A 23415-nucleotide genomic window follows, 5' to 3' on the forward strand; every position below is an offset into this window, starting at 1 on the left:
TGTGTTCATATTGTATTGCAAAACACTTTTGCTGTTATTGAGGTGGGATATGGGTAAGGTTAGGGACAGGTTTGGTGGTATGGGTTGGTTTAAGGGTGGGTTAAGGTGTAAGGGATGGGTCAACAGTGTAATTATAAATGTAATTACAGAAATTAATTACAGATGTAATTACATATAGGTATTTTTAAAAATAGAAGTACAATGTAGAAACATATGTACACAAGTGCATTGTACCAAATGATTAATTTAAATGCAAGTACATAGTCGTTAAGGCCACCTAATATAAAGTGGGACCGAAATTTCTAAGCAGACATGTAACAATCCACGCTTTTTCCAGTGTACAGAAGTTTACAGGAATTTGTCAATTTGTTGCAAAAACACCTTGATCTGCCAAGCCATCAGAACCGAACCGAACCAAAAACCGAGGCAAGTATTGAACCGTGGGCTAACTGTATCATTGAATAAACAGACTGAATAAACTAAAAAAGAAAATGCATCCCAGAGTAGGTTAAATGCAGGTTCCTGTGCAATGATGATAAACATGGGTCTGTCGTGAATTTATTAACTGCAGTGCACCTTAAACTTTACTTACTTTACTTACTTTTGTCATTTAGCAGACGCTTTTGTCCAAAGCGACTTACAAATAAGAAAAAGTAACTAAAACTAAAAAGTTACAACTCTATAAATACTATCTACCCACATATTTAAGAAAATAAAGAAATTAAATAAAATTGACACATGCATATAACAACAACATTTCAATAATAAACATATCAATGAAAAAAATTAAATAAAAAGCGATACTACTATCCTTTGCCGGTGTCCCTGCCCGGTGGAGTCGCACGGTAGAGTCGATGGTCTTTACACTCTTTGGTCTTCACACTAAGAGGGCTTCACACGACGACTGCTGCGACCGCTGCCGCGGTATAATAACCTTTATTATACCAATCCAACAAATGATCATTTCAATTCAGCTGGACCCACTTTCCTGTTTATCAACTACAAATGGCCAAGCAAGTGCACACACTGACAAGATACACGATACAGTACGAGACCAAACGCGATTTCAGCAACTCTCATCCCAGTAAACAAAATAAGCGTTTCCTAGCAACGGCAAATGCGCTAAACACTGAGACAAGTAAATACACTTACGAGCTGATTTAAACTTCCGCTGAAAGACTGTTTTGCTTAAAGACCACTTCATTACACAGCCTTCTGCTGGCGCTTGAACCCACTTTCCTGTTTATCAACTACAAATGGCCAAGCAAGTGCACACACTGACAAGATACACGATACAGTACGAGACCAAACGCGATTTCTAACTATTGACATGTGCAAGCTAAATGTATTAGCGTATACATTTCAAATAAACAATTGGATTTCCGATGTAAAATCTGGGTCCTGAAGCACTGCCATAAATCACTCCTAGCACCTTTAATATAGAGCATACCGAATACTTTTAGCTTCACTATCATAAATAATGCATGTTGATACTTACTGCTAGGTAACAAAGTAAAACATTTTGAGTGAACCTCTCAGACTTTTAGGAACTAAAAAAAGCACTGCAAATTTGCGAATACGACTTTTGTCTCAGATGCAAAAGCTTGTGCTTTTGTTGTTGGGGGAAAATGTCTGAGCAGAGGCCATCAACCCAGCTTGGGCACTGCTTAAATCCCAACAGACCACTGTAGGGCCAAGATCAGGGATGAAGTGATTTGATTGGGCTTGACCACAGGATGTGGAGAAACTCATGAGTGTCTCAGTGATTACTCTCCAAACTCGCTGTGTAGATTGTGGGTAAGAATTTAATTTAGCATGGGTGTATGTCAACTTCATCTTATTGTTTGTCATTGTATGGTTCCTTTCCTTTGTTTCTGAGAAGATAGATGGATGGTTTGGAAAGAATTCAAATATCAGCTTTTCTCTGGACCAGTTGGTGTATATAACCAGAATCTGCAGCATTCAGATCAGTAGATGAGAGTTTAGCTGAATGAATGCAAGTATTAGTTGTACATTAGACATCAGGTTAGTGTCTAGACCACAGACAGTAGGGTTTGCAGTGTCTATTCCCACAGTTCTCTTTTCCCAATCAGGACCATGTTGGACAATGAGCACCAGTGTGTGTCCAGTGATCTGGGGAGGGTTCTCAAAAAGCTTCTCGTCTGACTGTTCTACCTTTCCTCAGAGCACTGAAAGAGACCCCTGTTCTCCTGTAGAGAGGGAGAGAGACGGAGAGATTCAGAGGAGACTGTCTGACTTTGAAAGGTGCTTCGTCAGGAAATGAGTGTCTTAAGATTGAGACCGACACAGAGGGAAACTGCTCAGTGCTGCTCAGTGTTCTTCTGTTTTTAACCGTAAAGTTCATTTAGTTTGTCCACAAAGTGGTAACATTGGTTATCTCAGTCAAAAAAAAAAAGAATTAAAAGAAATGGAGAGACAAACTTTTTTTTGTTGTGTTTTTGACCACAACATGCCCAACCTGACAAGTCTATGTGAGGCTTGAAAAACACAAATATCGATCGGTCAGTCATAGTGCAGACACAGCCTCAGTATCTTGACTGTCTGTCTTGTGCATGCTGTCAAAATGAGTATTTAAAAGACTGTTTGTTTAGTATACGCACACTTTAGTGGTCACATCTAAACTTAAGTTTACTTTGGGCTAACAGGTTAACTTCTAAGACAGCATCCTGACTGATGTAACCTACACACGGCCTACACAATGAGCACTTCACGTAAGAGACTTGGCTAATTTGGGCGTCACACTAGTTACTTTTTGCATTCATAAGCTTAATTTACATGGTTGTTTAAAAAACAGAAATAAAACAAGACTGTCTGTCTCAGCGTGTTATCGTTAACAACCCAGACAGTTGAAGGATCTGCAGTTTCTCTTTGCAACAACTGGTGATCATCCAACAGTTTTGAGTTTATCAGTGGCAGTTAGTGAGATGGGCTGTTTCTCACCTTCAGTTCACCCTGAAGAACTGAAAAGCTTTTGTTCTAGTCTGACCTGGTCTCAACTGTTTTTCAAATTCTGGAAAAAACTCCAACTTTTCTGTGTTTGGGGTATTTTTTCTTTTAGAAACTTGCTGTTTTCAACTTGCTGTTTCCAAGTTTAGGAAAAAAAATCAATTTTACTCTACCAGTCAATGATAACTTAAACTGTTGGGTTACTATATTAAACTGTTATGTTTTTTGTGTTCTGCAGAATAAAGTCGTACAGGTTTGTAAAGAACTTGAGTGAATAAATGACACTTTCATTTTTGGCTGAACTATCTCCGTCACATTTCGCCTAATCTTCCCCTGCAGTGTGCTGTTATGTGCTGTGACTGAATTGTGTCAGTGGGTTGAACTTGAGAGTCGGATCAGTCCAATTCGTGAATGAATCTTTTAGACCAGCTTTGTGAAATCAAACAATTGATTGAAAACGTTAGACTCTAAAGAGCAATCATGAGCTGGACAGCTCTGATCTCGCAGGAATCAAGAGATGTTTTCAAGATCTACAGTTTATAATAACTTTAAATTTGGGGTCAGTTTGGGGTCTCTTACAAAACTCACGATTACAAAAGATCTAGATCACAAGTGAAATGGATCACTTTTATAATTCTTTAATGATGCTTTTGAGTCTTTTTCTGAAGTTAGAGATGGTTTAATAAACTCTAATTGTACAGTTTTTAAAGAAAATCTCTGTCCTCCACCTGAGGAACAAAAACTACAGTGACATGAGTATGAGTAATGAGACAATTTTCATTACTTGGTGAACATCAATGTTCCTAAAGCTGATACAGGGGTCACTTTACATCAGCTGTTGGGAGCAGACAGTGCAATTTCCCAGCAATCAGCCTGGGAGTTGCTCAGGCTTTCTTCCATTTTACCTTTCTTATTTATCTGAACAAATTTCTGTGAGCACTCTCATCTTTCCCTCTTTTTGTGTGCTTATTGCTTCGTTCAGCCCAGCTCACTCTCAAGATTCTTTAAACTCAGAAGACAGTGTCTTGAATTTCAGCCACTGAAATTGCTCTCCCCCACTCCGGTGGAAATGTAATATAGCATCTCCCCCTCCTCCCCTTTCACTCCCCCGGTCTCCACTTAGAGTTTTGGGGGAATTGATGACTAGCTGTTGATGGATTGAAGGACACTGCAGGCTTTCCATTTTTGCGACTGGCTCTGAGCTGTATGCTGGGACTACCGCTTTGTGCATGCTGCCAGTCATACACATACAAACAATGGGTCTCATTCACTAAATATGCGTACGCACAAATTTTTGCGCGAAATGTGCGTACGGACGTTTTCTCGAATAAATCATGATTCATCAAAAACTTTCGTACTAAAATTTATTCTAAATGTACGAAAAAATTCAAGAACAACTTATACCACACGTACGCAATAATCATGTACGCCCGGGCCCTTATAAGCATGTATAAAGAACCCCACATATAATTAGATGTGTTATGTACAGGGTGGGTGAAAAGTAACTAGACGTTAAAATTGATAATAAAGTATAATTAGAGGTCCAATTATATAAATATATGTGTGTGTTGACCAAACAACAAATCACCTGATCTATGCTTATATAAATGGTGATTATTGTCTCTCACCTTGTGTTTGGAGGCATGGCACACTTGGTACTGCTTGAAGACATTGCTGCGAGTGCTCTAAGGAGAGAGCGCGTCTTTAGAGAGTGCACAGCAGGGCCGGCGCCAAGGGGGGGCACTCCTTGGGAAAGAACTAGGCCCCCCAAACGAGTTACTGTGCCTCCCCACTTTCCATCCTCTCCCCTCCTTGCTGAACGCGATCGATTTTGAAAGCGAAAGTACCGATAAAACAGCTCACATAAGAAAGCAATTGAACGCTTTAGCGAGCGTCAGCAACTGCACGCCATCACAGATTGCACGCTCTTCACGAATACACCCCCCCCCACACACACACACAACGTGAATTGCCCCCCCCCCCCCCCCCCCCTAGAAATTTAAATGCCCCGATGGAGGTGTCCTGGCGCCGGCTCTGGCGCACAGATATGTTTGCTGAGAGTGACGAATGGCTGTTCAGTTGCTTTTAAATAACACATTTTTTCTTGCTTCCACCTCCGACAGCAAACCCTCACGTTCATTATCGTTAGTTATTTTTCTTTCTTTTGTTTCAATGCCATAATTGTCTTTCTCTAGACGAGTGCCGCTTTGCGGAAAGCCCTTGAGCTGGTTTGGGCGTGTATTATGCTAATCACTAACCTCGTGCACTCGGGTGCTCTTTTAGAAGACTCCAGATTCACTAACAGAAGAACGAGTTTAAGAACAAGCTCATGTGCGTACGCACGTGTTGTGAATTAGGCGAAAAGTTTTCGTGAGAAGTTCAAATGTGCGTATAAATATGAAAAACGTACGCACTTATTAGTGAATGAGACCCAATGTTTCATGGGATGTAGTCTTAACTTTAAAAAAAAAAATGTATCATGGCTATAAATTTGTAGAGATTTAAAGTGGTAAGTAGTTTATTGCCGTTCTCAAAACATGCTTGAGTTGAATTGGCAACACTACTCTTGTCTTACTCATTTATTCAAAAATAGGCCTACACAGTGACTTCAATATACCTATGATGAGCATGATTTTCAATTTCTGGTTTTTTTTTGTTTTGTCTGCATTAATTAAGAAATGTCCCGATAAATAAAATAAATACAATCTTGAGAGGAAAACGTGTATTTGGCAAAATACTGCTTCCCTGCATGTCACATGAAACAAGAATCTCATAAAACATTAAATATCATTGAAAGAACTAGGGCTGCCCCCTAATGGTCAACTAATCGTTAGTCGACCAGAAGAGGCTTGGTCAACCTAAATTTTATTAGTCACTTAGGAAAAAAAAATTCACAGGTGAAGTCACGCAGTCCGTGATGGACAGATCGTTAACGGCTGCTCTTTGTGGTGCTGTACATCAGGCAGGACATCCAAATGCTCGCCTATCATTCATCAACCTCAAATATGGCTTATCATCTGAAATATGTAAGTATTAGCAACATGGCTGCTCAATCTAATGTTAACCTAGAGAAATGTGCGCTATTGACGTGTCTGTGCGATGTGTGGAAGCTAAAGAGTAGCGCCCACTACAGGACAGATGGAGGCACCGGTGCGCTCACTTGCTCTTAAAATACTCCTGGATTTTTGTTCATACAGATAAGAGTAATACTACTTTCGAATCTGTAAAGACTGTTTATTTGTGTGTACTCACAATAACAACAAAACATTGCGCTTTTGTAAAATAATGAAAGCAAACAAGATGCGCTTTCTGCCGTCTCGGTCTCTGTGAAATTGAGCGCGAAACTCTGTGTATATCTTTGCCTTACAGACATTAAAAATATAGCCTATTTATAGAGAGTGAGATGTCTACATTCAAATGAACCAACTTAAATGGAAAACAAATATTCTCAGATTATGTATCTGTATGAAACGTATACTGGCACGTCCACTACTGCGGAGATGACGGGTCAAGTGTCGCTGACTTCATCCCTTAAACCAAAAACAAAAAGCACTAGTTTATCAAATTTTTTAAATGTTAATGCAGTTTCCTTACTGTTTTTCCCTGACATATTCATAATCATTACTTTTACCGGTGCACTGTGGCAAGGTTTATACGTGTGCTTTAGCACTTATTAGTAGGGATGGGTATCGTTAAGGTTTTAACGGTATTACTACTCTTACCGATACTGCTTATCGATCCGGTACTTTAACGGTATTCTTATCGGTACTTTTTGTTTTACTTTGTTTCTTTGTTCATATTCTTACAGTATCTTATCTTATGTATATAAAACACTAAAAATGCCTGCACTTCAGCAATTTGTAAATGCACCAGTGTGCAGGTATTTTTAATGTTTTATATATAAGATAAGATACAGTAACAACATGAACAAAGAAACAAACTGACAAATACAATAAAACAAATGAAATGAAATAAACAGTGCTTTAATTTTTCCATGAAGGTCTACTAATATTAATGTTCAGGTAAGTAATAGTTACAAAAGTAATCAAATGTAAATGAGCACTGCATAGTTTTCACTGTATGTACTGATAGATTTATGTTTATTAAAGCTATAACGTTGTTCAGATTAAGAGCTGTGGGTGATTTTCTCTTTGCATTTTGTTCTTTGATTAACATTGATGGCTCCAGCTCCAGTCTGACACTTTAAGACAATATACTGACACGCATCGGATTTTCTCCCAACTGTTCTCGTCCACTTAAAACATAAAAGTGAAGACTCTCATAACCGGCCATTTTGACACATTGTGCGTGTATTTTTTGGCATATTTTTGTTATTTCGACGCGCCCGAAGCTCAAAGTGTGCTTGTCCGTTTTGGAGCACGCCGCCGCGCAGGCACACGCGCTCACACATTTCAGCCTGGGGAACAGCATCACTTGTGCAGATTGTCAACGTTTTACTATCAAATATGTCCTGCAATGTAGCAACAGTAAAGACGGCATTTTATAACAATCACTGATCGAGCTGATTCAGATGTTAAGTTTTGGTTCGGAGGAACGAATCCGCGCCGCTATGAAGGGAAGGGAGTTGTGCTAGAAGAAATGCGGCTATAATGCTTGGAAGCATTATAAGAAAAAAAAAAAATACTTAGCTTAATATAACAGCCACAGGCCTAAAGTGTGAGCAGATGTTTGAATAGTTGGTTCTCTCTTCTATCATGAAACAGGACTTTCATGTTGCGTGTGCTGAAGCTCCTCCGCGTGACCGCGATCTGGCTTCTGAATTGCGCATAGCAAAAATGCATCATAGACAAATGTTTGAATATTATTGCACATAAAAACAGCTGGCTATATATATATATGTGTATGTGTGTGTTTTCTTAATTTCTCCAATACCGACAGAAGTACCGATAACGTCAGAGCTTATCGATACTCCGGTCTTTCATAATTTAGCCCCGAGACCGATTTAATACCGAGTTTCGGTACCCATCCCTACTTATTAGGCTATGTAGGCAATTAAAGGCTCATTATAACAAATTAAATTGTATTAATAAATGTGCGATTAGTCGACTAATGGTAACGACTACTGGTCAACCAGAAAAATCCTTAGTCGAAGGCAGCCCTAGAAAAAAACAATGTCAATATTTCTCACAGAATATCAGAATTTCACATTTTATAACAAATGTTGAGGTTCAAATTGTAAAATGTCATGGAGGAACATTTATGTATTGGTAACTTGGGATATTTTATTTTTTAATTTTATTAAGATGTGTGCACTCATGCATTGAAGGTGTTTTGCTTGACATTTTTCCTCAAATGTAAGTTATCATTGTAGACAAGATAATTAATAATGATATTTTTACACTATCTATAGAAAAAAAAAATCTCTAATTTGTTTTCTGTTTTTTGAATCAAATAGGAAAGTGGATTTTTTTATTTATTTATTTTTTTTTTTACCGTATCTGCACAAAAGCGTACAAAAGCCTTTTCTGCAGACTGATTTATGGAATCCAAAAAACTCCCGCTGTCAGAGTTTGTTGCTTTTGTTTTTCCCAAAAATCATATTAAACCCTAAAAAGTGTTAAAATAACATGGATACAAATAGAAAAAAAAGGCTAAAATGTTGACTCCATGTCATTAACCCATGTGTTTCAAACATGGTATGTGTAGGTGTCGAAGTGTATCATGTTATTAAGTGCAGCCGTTTGCTAATGTGCACCTGGTTCCTGTTTGCTCACAGTCTGCACAGGGAAAACAGACGGCAGAGTCTGTTTATTCATTTTCTCAGATCTAATGAAGACAAATGCCTTGTTTGAGACTGCTGGCCCATCTGGATGGCGATCATCTCAGAGGAGGGAGATGATAAGATTAGATGGAGAAAAGAGACGTGCTCTTTCTCTGCTCCCCATCTTCCCGAATTCAACCTTTTTGTCTGATTTCTGACTGTTAGGTTTGATTAACATCTCTGATGTTCTTCCCTCAAAGGCGTGACAGAATGAATAAAAATTTCTCTGAGATGTGTGGGGCACTTACAATAACAGTACAGTAGTAAAAAGATCTAAACCTCTCCCAGCCGTACAGCCATGTGTTTACCAGACTTTTTTTCCTCAAAGGGCTCTTTCTAGTCTGTCGTCTGGCTCGGGCTTGAAATAAGAGATGGTCCAGTGGAAATGGTCCATGTTATCTGCTCAGTCTATTACTTAATGTACTTCTGTGGCCTGTTAACTCTGATCTTGAAGTAGATATTGCTTTGATAAACTCAACCAACCCTTTCTAGTTCGAGGCAGTTAATGAAATGTGATTGGTTAGATGTTGATGTCCTTTGTGGTCTCAGATTGGTTCTTGAATATACTGTTTCAGATGTTGTCATGGGTTTTTCCCATTAGAGTTTTTTTTTTTTTTTTCCTTCCTCGAAGGACATTTTTTCAGTGTTGGATGGCTTGAATGTTGTCCCTTTTTGAGTTGTTAGGGAAAGCATGAAATCAGTGTGTGTGTGTGTGTGATTTCTAACCAGGCACTACACAGAGGACCTGTCAAGTTCTTTTAGCCAATGAAATCTCTGTGGGTACCTGGGTGGACTCAATGGACAGAGCGGTTGTTCGTGGCATTGGGATTGTGCACAAACTCCAGCTGATTCTCCTACTATGTGAACGAGTGAAAATCAGACAAAATCCTGGCCTTATTCTGTTCATTTATTAATAATTGCGACATGGAGTTAGTTACCTGTTCAACAAACCTCATGAGGAAAGACTGATGTTTCTATTGTTGATACACAGAGTGATGCTGTGGATTACATAGAATCATGTACATTGAATTATGATGGATTATATTATTAGAGTTTCACCACAAGGGAGAAGTTGTATCATCTTTGGAATTCCTCCCTCCCTCTTTTGTGTCTCTCACTTTGTTCTACATTTTTTCTCTGTAACTGGAGTAGACGCTCACTGGCCCAGCCCGTCGCTATCTGAACCTGAACGCGCTGTAACCTGAGTTTAGCCGTGGATCTATGCGCTGGATCTGTACCATGGGCCACATTGCTTGACTTTATAGCATTACACAGACTGTCAAGTTTAGCCTGCTCCTAATGAAAGTACGTCTACTGTGCTGATTTCAGATCAGGTACCCCACCCAACCCCAACCCAACAGTCTTATGAGAAAAACATGTCCCGGATGCCTTGAACCACAGCAACAACACCTCTGTGAAGAGCAGCAGGACGGGCGGAGGAAACGAGAGTGCATTCCTGCTATGATTTATGAATGCTTTTCTCTTCTCGCTCCTCCTGATTCACTTCCAGGTGCAGCCGTGCCAACACTCCTCCTGTGCTTCTGATCCGAGAACAAGTGACACCTTGTCAGACAGATGGTATTGTGTGACTTTAAAATTATTGTAAAGGAATTTGCTTTTCTTTTTTGTTTCATGTATCACACTAATACTTGCCCTTTTCTTGTGTAATTAAAAAGCACTAGTGCTTGTAAGTGCAGTTTGTCTTCGTCCACTCTTTAACTGAGTTTTAAACAAAATTTTGGTTGTGTTGGTGTTTTGATTTCTTGTTTCAGAAAGAGCTGGGTTCTTGTTCTGTGTCTACAGCTAAATAGTTTGCTTCACTTTTTTTTTTTTTTCTGTAGAAGACATGCTTTTGATCTGTGTGGTCTCAAGATGCCCACTGTCTTAATTCAACATACCTGCAACCTTTAACTCTTTGATTCTTCTGATAGTTATACAATTGCTAACCATTAGCCCAGACTCATTTTTGATTAATATGAAATTCATTATTCAAGCCGAAATTCAAGCCAAACTAAATAGTTTAAAGTTAATTTGAGTTGGTCCAAAATTAACACTTTAGAAACAAAGTAAAATTGGCTGGTAATTGTTTTTGAAATAAGTAATATATGTATAATATTTTGGTAATATACTTTAACTTTAATTTAGTTTAACTGAATCAACCCACACTGTCTATAAAGAAAACATCTGTCACACAGGTGTGAGCAATATGCTGGTAGACATGGCAAAACTCTAGAAATTTGACAGCTGGTACACATTTTGAATTATCGTCATCATAAACGCATGTGTTGCAGTTTTACAAAAGTTTATCCTGATCATTTATTGCACTTAAATGGTCAAACACACACGGTTATGTTCGTCTTTGCATCAAAATGCATGTCTTCATGAGCAGAATTTAAACAGCAAAAATATTTGTCATTATCGTGACTGAAAATGACTTCTATAGTGATGTGGTTTTGGTCATATTGCCCATATCTGCTTTCACTTATAACTTTATTTTTATTGCTTTAATTCTGGGAGACAAAAAATAAGGAATTTCTCATCATGCCATCAAAGCAGTTAACATATATGAATATGATGCTGCAAGTGTCACAAGCCATGTTTCCACCCTCCTATTTTTCTGTGCATTTTGGAATGTCGCATAAAAATGCTGGTTTGAAACGTCAAGATGCACAAATTCTAAAAATGCGCATTAAAAACTTGCGAGCACAATTGAGTAGGATATTTTTTTTTAATCCGGTACAAAAATGCGCATAAACTATGATGGAAACACGAATAAATTCCATGTACAACCAAAAACTCATGAGACTTTGCATGATTGGATGGGTTTTGGTCGTTCTGAAATGCCAGAGCAAAGTCTGTCATCAAAATATTTTTGTATAATTGTCTTACAGGACCGTATTCTCAAACAGCAGGCATCCACAATTCCTGCATTTGTGTTTCGTCTGCTTGTTCTAATTTATCATATAGGAAAAATATTATATTCAGTGGCTTCTCCTACTTTACTTTAGTGATATTTAGTGCCAGATTATCAGGAAGTGGTGATTTTGTTCTCTTTGACTTGTTAGATGGAAATGGTGCTCTATTTGCAAATGTTTTGTGATATTCCAGTTTTGTGCAAAATTTACTTCTTTGGATCATGGAAGATAGCTACAGTGAATTGTGTATGATTTACAAATATGTAAGTAAAACTGTGAAATTATAGTATAGTTAATTTCAGTATATTATAGTATTATAAATCAGTATTTAATAATAACCAGTTTTCTGTTATTTGTCGTGATTTATGCTATTAGGTATGTTGGCTGGTTAATTAGCATGTGTATATTAGTAGCCACAAGAATGGAGTAACAACATTTACAATATTTTTTACACGTTAAACACCTCTTTCGTCACTATCTGACTTCATCCTAAAAAAAACACCTTTAATCTTTCCCTGTCTAGCTTGAACTTATTTGAACAATACTTGAAACTTGGTATTACGAGCACTTCCTGTGTCTATTCGCCTCTTTAAGATGAATCACTTGATGTATTTATTCCCCAATTGTAAGTCGCTTTGGATAAAAGCATCTGCTAAATGAATAAATGTAAATGTAACATTAATCACAGAAATTAACCTAGCTCTAATACATGAATATAATGTTATTTTGCCCTCTTAATAAACTATTTTGCAACTAAAGCTTGCCAGACTACTCATAACTAGCTTCTCTAACCCTCCACATGGCTTATCGGGTCAAATTCTCAATTAAGACTTGACGCCCTGTTTAATACTTTCTGCATCCATGCATACCCTGAGTATCCACTTGATATAGGACCGCAAAGATCCCCCAAACCCCCCTCCTCCCCTTTACAGGGTACTGTGAGAACATGTCCGATGAAGAAACCCAAGGCTACAGATTTCACACCCTTACAGGAACTCTGTTATGACAACCCTTTTCCCATCACTCTGCTGTACTCACACTACCTGCTAAGGGTTTGTTTGAGTGAAAGGAATGTGAACTAAATGGAGTTGGATATAGAGAGTGTGAAACTGATATTGAGGCAGTTCTGGAAACCTCTGCAAGAACAGACATAACAAAGGTTTCCATGAACTTGCCCTTTTGTGAACCAGTTTTCTTATAAACTCTTGTATATTTCTTTAACCTTCACGACCAACATTTACACTTGAACATGTCGAGTCTTGAAGTTGATTCCATATAATCAAAGAAATCGCTTCAAACTGACTTAAACACATGCTTTGAGACCTGGCTCCTGCCATCACATCTGGGTTTCTTTTGGTTTTTGGTAGAGAGGTGTAAACTCTTCTCTGGAGAGAAGTACGGTATCAAATGTACTTGACCCAGACACCAAGTGTAGCTTTCTCATTGAGAAACCTAGCTGGAGAGGCAAGATTGTGATTGATTGTGTAGCACTTAATGCTGCTCTTGCACATCTGAATTACTTTGGCTGGGCATATTCCTTGAAGATCTGTACATTTCCGGAACATTCATTCTCAAGTTACTTTTGGGAGACCTACTCCTTAAATGTTGGAAAACACTTACAAAAGAGTGCAGGCCATGCTCTGCCCTTCATGCATTTCACTGGTAGAAAATAGGGATGCACAGATAATATAGTTTTGGTCCATAACTGACAATTGGCTGATAATTTAATTATTTATTATTTAGTTTTAGTATTTAGTAATTATTTAGTAATTTTGCTGCTTTACCTAAAGTTGTCAACTACAACTGAATTTGGGCATCCCAACATTGTTTACAGTATGGAAATAGATATTAACTTTTAAAATTGGCCAAAAATGATATTTAACAATGATTATTAATATAATTTTAGCATAGCTCAGAATACTTGAAATGGGAGTGATTTATTGTTTTGGTGTTGGAGGCACAATATTTTTTTACTTTTTAGCTTTTATTTTCGTCATACATGACTGAAAGCGACCGTTTGTCCCAATATTTCACTTATGCATTAGTTCTCCCCCAAATAATAATTATTTGCTATTTAACTTCTTTGACTTAAAATTATTTTTATTTCGGATTTGTTTATTTTATGGTGTAAACAGTAGCAAGTTGCTATACACTAGCAGTGCGGCCTTTGTATAGAATGTGATTTTAATCATTTTTGAGCTCATGTCTTAATTAAAAATTGGTGGGAAAGACCGATTACAGTGCCAGTGCAGTTAGTAGATATACATTGATTTGTTCATCTTTTTCATATTATGATCCATGAGGTTGAAAATACAAAACACAATCTCTGCGTTTGTATTCAGCTAGGGAAATGTTGTTCAACTAGAGATTAGTCTAAGAGCTGTCCCTCTATATTCAAGGTGAGATATTGGCCTTTTGTGACCCCATTTGATCCTCAAGATGACTTTGATGTGGGGTTGTCAGGAGACCACGTTGGCCCATATCGCGAATACCTCATGTACCAGGATTTCAGAGTTTTTGCTGAGGTTCCTCAACAGACAATCTCTCAATGGTGTGGATGGCATAGGTCCTCAGTTTGCAGCAACACTATCATGTTAAACTGCAGTCTGTTAGTAGTTGTGTGAAAGTGCATTACATGGCTGCTTTCAAGGAACATGACACTCTTTTGCCTTTTGTCTCTGAGTGGGCATGGGAACATAACATTACATCACTGGCCCAAGATTAGACGGGTGCAGAGTCATCACTGAGGGTTCTGTTTGCTTTTTGATTTTGTGTTGGCAAACGTCTCTCTCTGCGTGAAAGTGACAGCGTTTCAGCCAAATTGAAATTTGTCACAGCTGGTGTCAGTTGTCAGGGTTTTGAAGGCTAGCAGGCATTTTTTTTGGTGACATTTATTGCACTCTTGGCCTTACTCAAAGATTTTGCTGTGTGTATAGCCTGATATGGAATTGAGTGTGTATTATTTGGTATCGTATTTGCAGTGAAACTAGCAATATGTAAGAAAATGGGTCAATTTTTATTCCATTTAGACTTTATCCTAAAGCACCATTTAGCGTCATCAATGCTGCTTTTCCTTTCGCTTAAATGTTGGTCAGCATTGTTTTCTCTCCTGTGGAATAATGTGAGCATGTTTGCTCTTGTATTCTTCCAGCTCGTGTTCTTAATCATAGGAATCAGTGCTAGATCTCCAGCCTTATTTTGGCTATTATGTTCAGGAGTTTGAATAGAGTTTGACTATTTATTTAATCTGTCTGCAGAGGCCCAGAACTACTGTCACTGTTGGAAAACTTTGTACATGAACACCGGAAAGCCTTTCTTTTTACTGAATGGGATTTGAAGATTTAACGGGATTGAATTTTTTAAACTGTAAATTTGTCATTTATCATTTTTATTGATTTAATTAGTTTTTAGTTACTATTTTGAATTACCATAAGTAGTTTTTTTTCCCTCCCTCAAATATAGCGCTGTTTATGGCTCCATTTCACATACCTTTTGTGTTTTTTAGAGTTTAGTGTTTTATGAACACTAGCAATTCAACTGAACTAGAACCATGCAAAAATAAGAGATTTGCTTGTGAAACATAAATTCCACTCAAATATCAAACTTGTCAGGCATGGGAACTCATGTGGTGCATATAGAATTGACTCCAAGTACAGAGGAAAACCCATGGCAGCTGTACTGAACTCATACTAAAAGCAGACTGTTATCCAAGGGTTGTCTTATCTAATATTCATCACTCTTTCCTAATGCTGTTTCAACCCCACTGTTGTTGATTTTGTAAAAGGTTCTTGAGAAAAATCCTGGGAAATTGTTGTAATTTCAATTTGAGCATTTTTTATTTTCCCTAGGTGCATGTAAATGTCACGCGTCATCTAGTCTGGCAGTGTTAGAGGTGGTTTTTATTTTAGATTTTTTTTTTTTTTTGTCCTCTACTGTCTTTGTCGTGTATTAATCCAGCAGGAAGTTGCCTGTCCTCATGTTACCTCTGGGATCAGAGTGAAAGAAGTTGGAATTCGGGTATGAAAACATTTCTTGTGGTATAAGTTACAATGAACGGTGTGTATATGAGCTGGTTTCCTCTCTGTGGCCCCTGTTCTCTATGGGCATGCCTACTGTGTTGTTGAACAGCATCATGGAGTGCATTTCAGGTCATACATATTTTCTGTGTATGTAATCTGAATGTATGTTTTGATGTTTGTGCAGCCATTGTCCAGAAGCCAAAAGATTTTTTTTTTTTTTATAATTGAACTGAGGTCGGTCTTTAACATAAGCATTTGGACATTTCATTCAATGACATGAGTTGTTCATTTGTGAAGACTGTCATGATTAACAGTGTAAGATTCAAATATTTTCTTCAATAATTCTAAAGCAGAATTCCTATGTTGGGTGATGCTAGCTTCGAGGTTGCCCTACAGAAGCACCGTATATTACGTTGTCCAAATGCAGCATGCTAAACTAATTCAGTTCAGCAACTTTGCATTTAATATTATGCTAACCATCAGTCTCATGAGAGATAGTGTTAGCATTGTTTGGTAAGATGAAGAAATTATGGAGTGGAGTTTTTCATTTATATAATTTGTCTTATTGTATGGATATGAAAAAGTGGTTCATGGAAAATGCTATCAGAAATTGTCAGTATTCTTATGTTTCTTTCATGGGTTCACAACCATTCAACTTTTCCCACATGACATGCATAAGGCTCTGCTGTAATTTATGCAAACACTTCCTCGCAGAAAGTTAAAGTTGCAATTTATAATGGATGCAGTGACGAATCTTTTCTTCAATATTGTGATGAGTGAAAAAGTTAATCAAGAAAAAAACATGCTGGGCAGGGACTTGTTTCTGTCCATCAGTTGAGTTGGATGTAGGCAGATGTAAATGCGAGTTTGTAGTCAATCGGTAAGAAGGATTGGGGTTTAAGCAGACTAAATAATTGAAGTCTGGCATACGTCACCAGATTATGAGGGAAAAATAAGGGGAAAAAAAGGATGGATGGGTCCTTCACAATAAGATTAGTAACGTAAAAAAGGTGGTGTTTCCATTTCATCATGACTTCAGTGGTAGTAATCAAAATATGTACTAGAAATGAGGTGTCACATTATTCTGCAGCATTTTGAATGAAATTAAGAGGTTTGGTCTCAATCCTTCATGACAAGAGGAAATTAGAGGATCTTTAATGCCTTTTTTTCTCTTTATTCACAGAAGTCAGAGGTGGAGAACCACATTTGTAGACTCTGAGCTGCCAGACGTGTGAATCGTAAGTAACTACTTTTTAAGTAAATGAAGTATCTTCTGTTACTGAAGAAAAACCTGGATTCAGAACTTCACTACCATTCGAAAGGAAGGAAATTTGTTCAAAAATACAGTAAAACTGTAATATTAGAAATATTGCAATTTAAAATATCTATTTTCTGTTTTGATATAAGATGTAGGCTAGTTTATTACGGTGATGGCAAAACTGAATTTTCAGCAGCCATTACTCCTGTGTCACACAGGAGTCATTACTCCTACCCTACAGTGTCAAAAATTCTTTAGAAATGATTGTAGTGTTGATTTGGTTCTTAACAAACATTTCTTATGTCAATTTTGAAAGCAGTTATGCTACTAAATATTTTTGTGGAAACTGTGGTGCATATTTTCTCTGTATTGTTTGATAAATCGAAGACTCAGAAGAGTAGAATATATTTAAAGTAGTTATTTCTATATGTCTTTGTCACCTTTGATTTATTTAATGCATCCTTGCTGAAGAAAAGTAAAAATAGAACGCTACTGTAGTCTATATATGTGACCCTGGACCACAAAACCAGTCTTAAGTGTCAATTTATCGAAATTGCGATTTATACATCATCAAAGCTGAATAAATAAGCTTTCCATTGATATGTGGTTTGTTAGGATCAGACAATATTTGGCCGAGATGCAACTGTTTGAAAATTTGGAATATGAGGGTGCAAAAAAATCTAAATATTGAGAAAATTGCCTTTAAAGTTGTCCAAATGAAGTTCTTGGCAATGCATATTACTAATCAAAAGTGAAGATTTGATATTTACGGTAAGAAATTTACAAAATATCTTCATGGAACATGATCTTTACTTAATATCCTAATGATTTTTGGCATAATAGAAAAATCAATAATTTTGACCCATACAATGTATTTTTGGCTATTGCTACAAATATACCCCAGTGACTTAAGACTGGTTTTGTGGTTCAGGGTCACACTTTTTTCCCATTTTTCTCTGTTTATGGTGTACCAGACATGCTGTTGTTGATCCTACTTTGGTTTTGTTTGAGATTATGGGTAGTTTGGCAGTAATTAGACTCCATCAGCAAATATTGGTGGAAACTGATTGATCCCAGTGACTTGAGTCTTTCCGATAAGTTTTCCAAGATTTGTTTAGATTCATTTACTGATTGACATCTAATTAGAATTTTGATTTATTTGTTTTAATTTTCTCTTTACTTGCCCTAAAAATAAATTTCTCAATCTACAATTTTCCGCTTTGAAGCTTTAGATATAGTACCTTCACAGTTGCTACAAATGCTTTTGAGATGAGCAGTCCATTCAGAACACTTACCACCATTTGTTGTCTTCTCCCGGATGGGATGGCTGTACCATTCACAGGATGAAAGACAGGAGGAGAGACCCACCCAGCCACCCATTGTCCTTGGTGTTGAAGCAAGGAAGTGAACTTTCACACTTCCCTTCAGTGTCAGTCACAAGACCCTCAGTGTGCAGCCCTGATACACTAAAGAGGGATTTTTGTGAGACAGGCAGCTTCATATTCAAGGGTCAATGTTTGTTTTTGTGTCTCTGCATTTGCTTGGGGGAGTTGTGTGCTTGGCCGATCAAGCAACTGGTTAATAATGTATGTCTCGTCACGCTTTTGTGAATTAAAGGTAAACCGATATGGTGCAGAGGGGGGCAGCCCTTTCATTGATGAATTTTTAAAGCGCTGCACTGCTAGAGGCCACTGGGCTGTTTATAATACCTTCCTTTAAAAAGATTCGTTGAGCTGAGGGAAAGTCTGCGATTAAATTGTAAGAGAAATGACAGAGGTAGAAAGAGGCTGACGGTCCCCTAATATGAAATGTTATATACCAGTGATGAATTATACATACGCTCTGAATGCAGTATGAGCTGCACAGTATGATTTGATAAGCGTGATTTTTTTTATTTTTTTTAATATTGTATAAATGTGCAGGCAGCACAAATGAACAAAAGAGTGTGAGTCTCTGAGGGATTCCGGCGCATAGTATGGTCTAATCCAGTGCGTAAAGGCAACATGAAATCGTGATCTCAATTTATCCAGAATCATGCAGCTCTATAAAGCAACTCAAATCTGCATGAAACCCCCACCGCACTAACATTTAGTGTCAGAAGTACTGACTGCGATACCATTCCGTACTGAAATTTTAAAAACTTTAATTTCTCGCTAAGATTTGAGCGCTGTTGAGCAGATTCTTAAACCGCGTTGATTGGTCATTGTGTTCACGCGCTCAACAGATACATCTGTGCTTGGCTTCAATGATCAATGAAGTGCTCGGTGTAGAGCGTGAAGCGATGATCATTGAAGCCAATCACAGATGTATATATTGAGTGCGTGAACACAATGACCAATCAGCGCTGTTTAAGAACCTGCTCAATAGCGCTCAAATCTTAGCGGGAAATGGACGTTTTTAAAATTTCAGTACCGAAAGGTATCGTAGTCGGTAATTTTGTCAACACTGCTAACATTATTTCACTCTTTATATTGTTTAATTCAGAAATGCATCACATTATGAAGGTGAAGTGCATTTGTTAATATGGTTTTGTCAACTTCACTATATACTAATTGATAGTGTATGAGAAAAAAAAATCACAAATTAAAACACTATTTAATATGCTGCATGATAATATTTGTATTCACAGGCATATTGTATGCTTAACTGTGTTAACTATCTGTTTACTTAGAAATGTGTTTGCATACATTTGCTGATACATATATTGTTCATAAAGGACCATTAATATTTTAGGAAGTTATCACATACCCAGCATGCTGATGATAAATATCTGTTTGTAAAAGTCTTAGTTGTTCTTTGACCATTTCTAGGAAATTCTATGAAGTCTTCCTGAAGTCTTCTCAAATTTAAAACTGTTCTTCTGGTAAAGTCTGCATGATATATTTGTTCAATTAGGAACTAAAACTGGAACTAAGTGCCAAATGCAGAGTAATTTGCTGGTGACTCTGATCAGAATTCATTGTACACCACGTAACTTCAAAGACCTATAGGCTAATCTGTCTTTGAAGGAAAATGCATCACAACACAATTTTACATAAAAAATAGGTTTATTAAGGAATGTGAGTTTTTTGTTGTTTTTTTTTTTTTTTCATATGGAAACATTTGCATCCACATCAAAACCCATCCAAATTGCATTCAGTTACACTACATGATTTTTTCAGCTACACTACATGACTACTGATTTTTCCCAATTTTATAGTTTTTATAGTTATAGTTGCACAAGTTTTATAGCCGTTTTTAGATCACTTTTGCTGCATCCCAATTAGGGGTGTAACGATATTCAAACCGGACCGAACCGAAAAACCGTGATACACCACACATGATGCGTAACCGCGATACTCATGCGTATCGCGCGATATTCTTTTGTCTTACCCCACCCCTTACCCCCTGGCATAAGGGGCGGAGTTACTTATGCCATGGTTCAGCACGTTATGAAAGAAAGCGTCCACAGTTTTATATCTTCATGACTAGCACAGTCAAGTTCACTTATGTAGCCACTCATGGCTTTTTGTGGAACTGTAAGTTGTAATGTTGTAATGTAAAGTTGTGTATATATTATTTCTCGTATAAGATGCATTTGGTTGAGTTACGCTAAAGCGCTTCGGCTGATATCTCTTCAGCGAGCAGCACAAACAATACAGAATATTAATGACTATGTCTGGGACTGTCATATACTTAACATTATAATAAGAACACTATTATAATACTGCTGTGAATTTTTAGAGTTTAGTTGCTGTGTTTCTGCACATTGTTGCGTGAAGAACGCGTCAACAGGAATTAGACATTTAGAGCAGCGCAGACACATTCACTTGTGCATTCGAGGCATTTTGTGCAGCTAGCCTGTAAGTCGTTATATATACGTTATGTTGTATAGGCCTATGTAGCCAAAGTAATGTAAATTGTCCAATGACTTGTTTGCATTACATAGGCATCATTTTATAAAATTTCAAGGCAATAGATTTTTTGGTAACACTTTACAAAGCAACAATTTTTAAAGTCTCATTTGTTAATGCATTGTTTAATATGAACTGACGGAGCTATTATTATTATTATTATTATTATTATTAATAATTAAAAGTGAATCTACTATTCTTTAGCATCGCTGGTGCCATGCTATGAAGCCATACACACAGCTGTGGCATTGGTGTGTATCGTCGTTACACCCCTAATCCCAATTGGCCTACTTGTACTGTGCCCTAAAAGTACATACTTTTTTTTTTTTTTGGAAGAAAAAGTACATACTTTTAAGTATGTAGCAGAATAGTACTGGCAAACTTTGGGATGTACCGTTTTGTCATAACTGTGTCTTTAACGGTCCGCTCTTTTGCTTAGTTTGCTTAGAATCTTCGTCCAACGTGCAATGTGTTGTGGGCAATATTAGCTGCACATCGATCTTCCACCGGAAATAGTAAATCATCCCGGTACCTTTGGGTTACTCATTCCAACAAACTACCATTTTGAGACACTAATTCTAATGTCGAATACTATTTAGGACTGATACTATGCGAATTGGCAACAAGGCACACGATTTTGTGTATTTGTTGTGATTGGAAAGACTTTAAAGTCTGGTAGTGTGTGTGATCCTCAGTAGTTTAGTGAATGATGGCCAAAATAATCCTCTTTGACTATTTATTTATTAAATCACTAAGTGTACGATACCTACCATTTTAAAATCTGTTCCGATTTTAAAAGTCGTGTAGTGTATTCCAGCCTCCAATGACCTGAATCTCCATCGCACAAGTGTGACGGTCAAACCCTGAACCTCTGCAGTGTTTCCCTTTCATTTGGACTGTTCTTATATTCATTCATCTTTAATAATTCAAGCATTCCCTTTGTGGTTCACAGGAGAGGCCACTGATGGCAGCCATTTATTCTGCAGGACTCCATCGTGCTGCAGTCCAACTGTCCATTTTTAGTCACCCCTGCCTGAACTTTAAAGGCCCGGGACACAGCATTGGGCTGTTGGCGAGTGTCTGTTGGGCTAATTTTTTGGTGTATTCCACATGTCAGCTCTTGTCGGGCTCACATAGGTGGCATTTTGCCCACTTCAACATGTTGAATCGGCATTGGTGAGAACTCTGATTGAATGTTCAGTTTAGCGAACTAGAATTAAAGCAAAAGTGATGAAGACGAGCAAGTAAATGAAGGTGGCTCAGACATGGTCTTACCCAAGCATTCCAATATGCGTATAATTTCATAGCAACATGAGCTGCTTAAAATATATAGTTATCAACATAATATTCAAAATAGGAAACAAGCGCTGCTTTTTTTTACGTTTTGTATATCTGTATACCTCATATCCTTTGGTTTTTCCTTTTGAATGACGAATATTGATAGCTGCTGATATAGACCGTTAATTCCTTTCATGCAGGCACAGAACGCACATGTTAGTTTGTAGTCGGCTGTGGTCTGAGCGGTGTGTTCAACTTCTGTCGTCACTAATTCTTTGAAGTCTGCTTGGTGTGTCCTTACCTTATCCACTACACCACACCGCCTCACTTGCAAGTCCAGCTTTGACCCATTTGTGGGTCAGTGCCATATGAGTCTCATGGTCATGGATGAGACTGTTTCTGTTCTGTTGTTGTCCCAGTCATTCTGACTTCAACTTGTCTATATCTTTTGTTCTCAATTTGGCTTACAGCAGTCAAGTCTTCGAGGGTTTTCGAATGCGTTCATCTCTCAGGCTCTTTACAGTAAATGTGATGTAAGATCCATGTAATTTGACTTTAACTGAGGTGTAAACCCCAAACACTTGGCTATTCATCTTCATATAGTTTATCTTTAATGTAAAATTCTTAATTTTATGGCCATGCTATTATCTTACTGATGAAGCCGTTTAAAGTGTGTCAGTGCTTATTAATATTTTCAATTGGCTTTTATTTTTACACTTTTTTTTACACTTACAAAATTAGAATTATTATGAACATAGAATTATGCTAAAACGCAATGCTAAAAAAAAAGTGTATAGTCATTTAAGAATGTTACAAAAAGTTCCATATTTCATATAAATGCTATAAACGTTCTATTCATCGAAGAATCCTGAAAGTATCATAGTTTCCACAAAAATACTAAGCAGCACAGCTGTTTTCAACCTTAAGAAGTGTTTCTTGAGCACCAAATATGCATATTATTATTATTATTATTATTATTATTATTATTATTATATAGTGATCATGTGACACTGAAGACTGCAGTAGCGGCTCATGAAAATGTGGTGCTATAAAATATTTATTTCTGTGGTAATCAGCATAATGCCACAAATGCTACATTGGTTATGACCCTGGAATATTCTTTTAAGGCACCATAGGTATGTTCTGAGACTGCAGCATTTTTGTTGGGTATTTTTAGAGCCAGAAATACACAACAATGCTTTCTAGCTCACTAAGTTTTTCTCTCTCCAGTCCATTGAAACATGCCCAGTTTTACTCTGGTCAGTATTCTCATTCATGTTTCGGAAACGCTGCTTGAAAACAG

The 23415-nt window shown here is 37.4% G+C and overlaps 1 protein-coding gene across 1 annotated transcript in view; it reads left to right on the top strand.

Moving 5' to 3' along the window:
- LOC306873128 (F-box/WD repeat-containing protein 7-like) overlaps positions 1-23415 on the top strand; it is a 167250-nt gene that overhangs the window by 16357 nt on the left and 127478 nt on the right. The window contains exon 2 of the mRNA XM_079422185.1: positions 16867-16921. The gene's annotated coding sequence lies outside the window, so the exon portion shown is untranslated. The remainder of the gene's footprint in view (positions 1-16866; positions 16922-23415) is intronic.

Source organism: Barbus barbus (genome assembly GCF_936440315.1).
Source record: "Barbus barbus genome assembly, chromosome: 7".
NCBI classification, from domain to species: domain Eukaryota; kingdom Metazoa; phylum Chordata; class Actinopteri; order Cypriniformes; family Cyprinidae; genus Barbus; species Barbus barbus.